The sequence below is a fragment of the Pseudophryne corroboree genome, chromosome 9 (assembly GCF_028390025.1).
Source record: "Pseudophryne corroboree isolate aPseCor3 chromosome 9, aPseCor3.hap2, whole genome shotgun sequence".
In the NCBI taxonomy this organism is placed as follows: Eukaryota; Metazoa; Chordata; class Amphibia; order Anura; family Myobatrachidae; genus Pseudophryne; species Pseudophryne corroboree.
The window spans coordinates 280,711,426-280,718,684 of NC_086452.1; the positions used below are offsets into that span (position 1 = coordinate 280,711,426).

Here is a 7,259-nt window from a genome sequence, read left to right on the forward strand (position 1 = left end):
AGGTATACCCCATCGACTTGTTACCTCTGCAAATACCTCCGAGTGGAGGCCCCATTCTCCTGGATGGAGATCGTGTCTGCTGAGGAAGTCCGCTTCCCAGTTGTCCACTCCCGGATTGAAAATCACTGACAGCGCCACCGCGTCTTTCTGCTCAGATGAGGATTCTTGTTACCTCTGACATCGCAGCTCTGCTCTTCATTCCGCCCTGCCTGTTTATGTAGGGCACTGCTGTGACGTCCGACTGAACCTGAATGGCTTCATTTTGCAGATGATGTGCCGCCTGTAGAAGGCCATTGTAAATGGCCCGCAGTTCCAGAACGTTTCCTGACTGGATGAGAGATTCCTGACTGGACCACCTTCCTTGGAAGTTTTCCCCTTGGGCAACTGCTCTCCAACCTCTGAGACTTGCATCCATGGTTAGAAGATTCCAATTCTGAATTCTGAACCTGCGGCCCTCGAGTAGGTGAGAAGTTTGGAGCCACCAGAGGAGTGAAATTCTGGTTTTCGGTGACAGGTGTATCCGTTGGTGCATGTGAAGATGTGATCCCGACCACTTGTCCAGGAGATCCAGCTGGAAGAACCGTGTATGGAATCTTCCGTACTGTAGAGATTCGTAGGAGGCTACTATCTTTCCCAGAAGGCAAATGCACTGATGAACCGACACCCAGGCCGGCTTCAAGACATCCCAGACCATTGCTTGTATCACCAACGCTTTCTCTATTGGTAGAAACATCCACTGCACTTTTGTGTCGAGTATCATCCTCAGGTCGGTTCCAAATTACATTTTGGAAGGTTCAGGATCCACCCATGATCCTGGAATAGTTGAATTGAGAGAGAAATACTCTGCAACAGCCTCTCCCTGGAAGATGCCTTACTCAGTAGATCATCCAGATATAGAATTATGTTCACTCCCTGCTTGCGGAGGAGGAACATCATCTCTGCCATGACCTTGGTAAACACCCTTGGTGCAGTGGAGAGGCCAAATGCAAATGTCTGGAACTGATAGTGACAGTCCTGTAGTGCAAACGTTAGATAGGCATGGTGAGGCGGCCAGATCGGAATGTGAAGGTACGCATCCTTGATATCCTAGGGATTCCAGGAATTCCCCCTCCTCCAGACCTGAGATCACTGCTCTCAGAGACTCCATCTTGAACTTGAATACTTGTAAGTATGGGTTCCAGGACTTTAGGTTCAATATTGGCCTCACCGAACCGTCCAGCTTCGGTACCACAAACAGGTTTGAGTAATAACCCCTGTTTCTTAGATGAGGTGGAACTGGAACAATGACATTTGTTTGTACCAATTTTTTAATGGCTTCCTGCAGGATTGCACTTTCTGTCAGCGAAGCTGGTAAGCCTGATTTGAAGAATCTGTGAGGTCGGAGTACCTGAAACTCCAGTCTCTACCCCTGGGCAACAATATCGTTTTTTCTCAGGGGTCTAGGCACGATGCCGCCCAGACGTGACTGAAATCTTTTAATCTCGCTCCCACCTGTCCGATCCCCAGGCTGGGAGGTCCACCGTCATGCTGAAGACTTGGAGGAAGCAGAACCAGGTTTCTGTTCCTGGGAACCTGTTGGTGCAAGTTTTCTGGACTTTCCCCGACCTCCCCTAAAGAAGGTGGGGGGGGGGGCCCTTGGTATTTTTAAATTTTGCGTTCCGAAAGGACTGCAATGTAGGATAAAATTTCCGAGCCAGTGCAGCTGCGGAGGGAAGAAAGGTCGACTTACCCGCAGTTGCCGTGGATATCCACGCATCGAGTGCTTCCTCAAACAGGGCCTGACCTGTGAAGGGTCTTCTTGGATTCTGCATCCGCTGTCCATTGGTTTAGCCAGAGTCCTCTGCATGTTGAGACTGCCATGGAAGTAGCCCTTGCATTAAGCAGGCCAATGTCCTTCATGGCTTCCACCATGAAACCTGCCGAATCCTGTATGTAACGTAAAAACAAGTCAATGTCACTCCTATCCATAGTATCTAATTCCTCTAGTAATCCCGGAAGTGAACAAGCCCAACGGGCGAAACGCGTTTTCCACGGACTACAGCGTGGGACCTGTCCTTGGAGGACCCTCTATTATCATCTATTTCCTTATCCTGACACTTTGAGTATCACTTTTCTACCTGTATTTTTCTATGTGTAATTTAGATTTGAATTCTCATTTCTATAGCATATCCACCAACGCTGCATATCATGCAGTTAGGATTTTTTGTGCTCTTTACAGCATTATAATCCTACATATTGCAGGCCAGTATTATTGGTATATGTGCTCATTATATTTGGCACACTATTCAATACTGCATGGTGCATACTGAGGATCTCTCGCGCATATTACAGTTTGGTAGTCCTATAGATTGCAGATTATTACAACTGCAATAGGTGCACTTTTCATTTGGCTCACCAATTAATATTATAAGCCTGCATTTGGGATTTCTTGTGCACAATATAGCCTCATAACACTATAGATTGCAGGATATACTTATTTTTGTACACATTGTTTCATTCCCTATGTATGCAGGGTACTATACCCTTTAGGTTGTTTTTCTAAAAACAATGTTTTTCTGCCTTGCACAAAAAGGAATACATATGTGCGAATTATACCTACATGTATTAATTTACCTGACGCTGCATATTTTGTGACAAGGTTTTTTTTCCCTCAGGGAGAGTAACCACTAGTCCAAATTCTAAAAAACATTTTTTCTCTCTTTTTTCACTATTTACTAATTTCCGTAGACTCTCATCCACGATCCTAGGATGTACTTTGCCACTGAGTGACAATTGTTTCACCCTGCCTAACGTGGAAAGCAGATCTACACACTATATGGCTTTATCTTTCTAAATCTCTACTCTACCATCTTCATATAGGTGCACTCTCATTGGTAGATAGCCTCTCTACTATCATACCACGCTGCTAATGCCCGATCTCGTCCGATCTTGGAAGCTAAACAGCGTCGGGCCGGGTCAGTACCTTGAGAGGAGACTCCCTGGGAATACCTGGTGTTGTAGAGTAGGGACTATTCCCCTTCTTTTGAAGGGTGGACACCAACAGCAGTATCACCACTATTTGTTCTTTCAAAAACTTCTTTCTATCCTTGCCGCGTCCAGATCATGTCAATATAGATATTTCTAATTCTGCACAATATGGAATAACAGGTGAATACTCAACTGCTTAGTATTAACCAGATTTAAGTGGTTCTCTAAGACACACTATTGACCTCCCTGGTCGGTCTCATTAATACAGATTATCTGTAATGGTCAGGAGAAACGGGTGTCAGACTATCAAGTGTCTGCAGCCTTTCTAATCCTTCTCGTGTGATTAACAGACCAGAACATTTTATATTTTCTCACGTCTTTCCTATGCCTACACCTTTTCTTGGATCGTAGAGGGGTAATAATTTTTTAATTGTTGATCAATAAAAATACGTTTTTATTATTACTAATAACTGAAGAATTCTTTCTTCTTTCTTCAAGAGTGCGCCCACACAAGAGCTTTCTCTCTCTCCTCTCATTAGTATCTGTACTTTCTAGCTCTGGGCGCACCACCAATAGGGACCACATTTTGAAAGGCTTAAATCTCCTTTCCAATACTATAATTGTCCATTTGTTGGTTTCTTACAATTCTTGCAATTCATAACATACCGGTGCACGGTCGCTCTTCTTGTTTCGATATTTCCTCTAGTAATGTGCCTGATCGCTTTACTATGGCTTTAGAAATCCACACACTAGTAATAGTGGGGCTTCAAGCCATGCCTGCAGCAGTGTATAGTGATTTGAGCGTAGTCTCAATCTTGCGGTCAGCCGGCTCCTTTAAGGCAGTTGATTCGGGGACAGGTAAAACCACTTTTTATAACAATCTAGATACAGAACCGTCTACTATAGGTGGGTTTTCTCACTTTTTCCTGTCCTCTTCAGGGAAAGGAAAAGCAATGAGAATTCTTTTAGGGATTTGGAATTTTTTCTCTGGGTTTTCACAGGATTTTTCAAACAAGGAGTTTAACTCCTTAGAAGCAGGGTAGGTAAGCGAGGATGTCTTATTTACAGTAAAATAAATCTCCTCTTCCTCCTCAGGTATCTTCTCAGTAATGTGCAAAACATCCCTAATGGCTTCAATCATTAGTTGCACCCCTTTAGCAAGGGAGGGTTCTCCCCCTGCATATCACCATCACCGTCCCCTGTATCAGAGTCGGTATCAGTGTCAGCATGCATTATCTGTGCAAGCGTACTTTTTTGCAGGTAATGTAGGTGGGGTTTTCGAAGTAGTGAGGGCCGAGTACTGCAAACCCTCCACAGTCTTCCTCAAAAACTGTGTCTCTTTCTCAGTATGTGACATCCTAGTTGAAATCTGGGAAATCATGCCCCTTAAAGAATCCACCCATGCGGGTTCGGATGGCTGAGAAAGCATATTGCAGTCCTGAGTACATGGAATAGACTCCTCTGGAGAAGATAAACACTCTGCAGCGCAGGACACAGAGTCCTTAGACATGGTAATTTGGGATATACACTTACACACACACAGGAATATGTCAGATACAGTTTCCCCCAGAGCACCTTCAGAGAAGCACAGTATAAGGAGCCAGCCACAAAGCACCTCTGTAGGCAATTATGATAAAAGCACGGCACTTACTAACTACCCTTAATAGGGTAGTTAGTACTGTTATCACACTCCCCCCCCCCCCTGTCTATAACACCCTAGTACTGGAGTTATGTGGAGGGCAGTGCTCCTTGTTAGTGTCCTGTCTGTATAATCTGAAGGGAGGAAATGGCGCTGGTGAGTGCTGGATCCGCTCTGAGAGGAAGCCCCACCCCCTGTAATGGCGCGCAGCTTCCCGCACTTAATATTTGAACTGGTTTGACGATTTTTGTGTTAACAGCTAAATTTGCCCCTTTAACTCTATGCCAGTGTAGGGTTAAATCAGCTGACTCAGGATGCCCCTGCAGCCTCTACATGCTGTGATGTTGCTGAGCCTTCCCGGAGTGCAACTCCGCAGAGCTGCGCTCCAACCCTTGTGCCGCCATACCCACCAGTGACCTGCTAACCGGGACCCCAGCACTGTACTCACCACTCTTTTGTTTGTGGAATTCTTTGTTTCCTTCAACTTCCTAAGATCTCTTTCTACTAATTTCTGAAAAGTTGCCAGTTGTGATCCTTTTATTTACTGAGGGTAGAAGGTTGACTTTTGTCTTAGAGTAGTGTGTTCAAAGTTATCCTCTTCAACTACGTTCTGAGGGACATCTATCGTATCTTTCTCTTAAAGTAAATTAAGAAAAATAGAAGTTGTAGTGGTGAAACGAAAAAAAGAAAAAATATCAAAGACATATGGAGGATTATAGATATGATTACAGGAATTGGCAACTAAAGAAGATCAAAGAAAACCCCCGAAGAGAGAGAATGTGGGAGAATAGGAGGCCTGAAGGGGAGCAAAGGAGATTTGAAGGCAATAGGAACAATAGATATGAACCTAGACATGAGTCCAGAAATCGGAATTATGGAGTTTCAAACAGATAATTATTCTAATCTAAGGGCTAAAGATGACCCAAGAGAAGTTATAGAAGAAAGAAGAAAATATCCTTTGCCAGAAAGATGACAGTATTTAAGACCAGAAAGAACCAAGAAATTGGAAAGAGGAAGATACCTAGATGAAGATAGAATCAGAGAATCCTATAAACAAGGTCAAAAATACAGTCAAAATCAAATGGATCTGTTTGCAAGAACCTTGATGGAACGCCTAAAGGAAAGAACAGAAAAAGAACAACAAGAAGCAAAAATAACTGAAACAGATTTAGATGAATGTGATGCAGATGATTACTTAGATGCTTACTAAAATGCTTTTTTAGAATTGGTACAAAAAAACTGCTCCTTCACAAACACAAGGGCCATTCCGAAGAAAACATCAAGCCTTCTGGAAAATCAGGACAAGAAGAAAAGGGGAAGAAGAAGCAGCGCAACCAGCGAGGAACACGAGGAGGGGCAAAAACGAAATCTAAGAAAGAAAAAGGCAGAAAGAAGTAACAATACCGTTGGTAATCTACAACCTCAGTCAACATAAACTGACAGATGCGGAAATAAGAGTTCTCACAAAGGGCTTAAAATTCGCACCAACTAATGAATTAAGAGAATTTGAAACGTTTATTGATCTGGAGAAATTTATGAGAAAAATAACACTCAAAAAGTTTTTCAGGAGAAAACAGAAAGATACGATAGATGTCCCTCAGAAAGTAGTTGAAGAGGATAACTTTGCACACACTACTCTAAGACAAAAGTCAACCTTCTACCCTCAGTATATAAAAGGATCACAACTGGCGACTTTTCAGAAATTAGTAGAAAGAGATCTTAGGAAGTTGAAGGAAACAAAGAATTCCGCAAACAAATGAAAATTAAATAGAAACGTGAAAAACAATATAACTAACGTGGAAAGAAAGGCTTTAAACACAATGGCAAATAATAAATTGTTATAAAGCAAGCCGATAAAGGCGGTGGAATATGTATTATGGATAAGGACAAATACATCGCAGAAGGCAAGAAGTTACTCAGTGACTCGTCAATGTATAAAATATTAAAGAAAGATTCAACTAACCAATATCAATTGGAACTGGTTAAAATATTAAAAACTGGCCTGGAAAGGAAGTTCTTGATGAATACTGAATATGAGTTCCTATACCCGAAATGTCCAAAAATTCTGGTATTTTACCATCTTCCGAAACTACACAAAAATCAACAAGAGCCACCGGGTAGACCGATAGTGGCGGGCATAGGATCTCTTGCAGCTAAATTATCAGAATACATAGATCAACTGTTACAACCAATTGTAATACAACAGTGTAGTCATCTTAGAGATACCACACAAATATTAAAGATGCTCCAAAAATTAGAGTGGAAAAACACCTATTGTATGGCAACATGCGATATAAAATCCTTATATACATGTATCGAACACCAACAAGGATGTGACAATATCAGAAAAAATTTGGAGGAAGACTCAAAATTACATCCTGCACAGATAGAGTTTATAGTCAGCGGAATACATTTCATCTTAAAGCATAATGATTTCTGGTTCGAAGATAGATTCTACAGCCAAGAGAGAGGAACCGCTATGGGAATGAAATTCGCTCCGGCGTATGCAAATCTATTCTTGTCACAGTGGGAAAAAGAAAGAATATGGAAGAACAACATCTTTGAGAAAAATCTAATCTTGTGGGCTAGGTACATAGATGATGTGATCATCATCTGGAATGGTGAGATGAAAAAGACTTCATTAGCACCTTAA

General features: G+C 42.3%; 1 pseudogene; it reads left to right on the top strand.

Moving 5' to 3' along the window:
* Positions 1-2,884: 2,884 nt before the first annotated feature.
* LOC134960484 (5S ribosomal RNA) lies at positions 2,885-3,003 on the top strand (annotated as a pseudogene).
* The last annotated feature ends 4,256 nt before the right edge of the window (positions 3,004-7,259 follow it).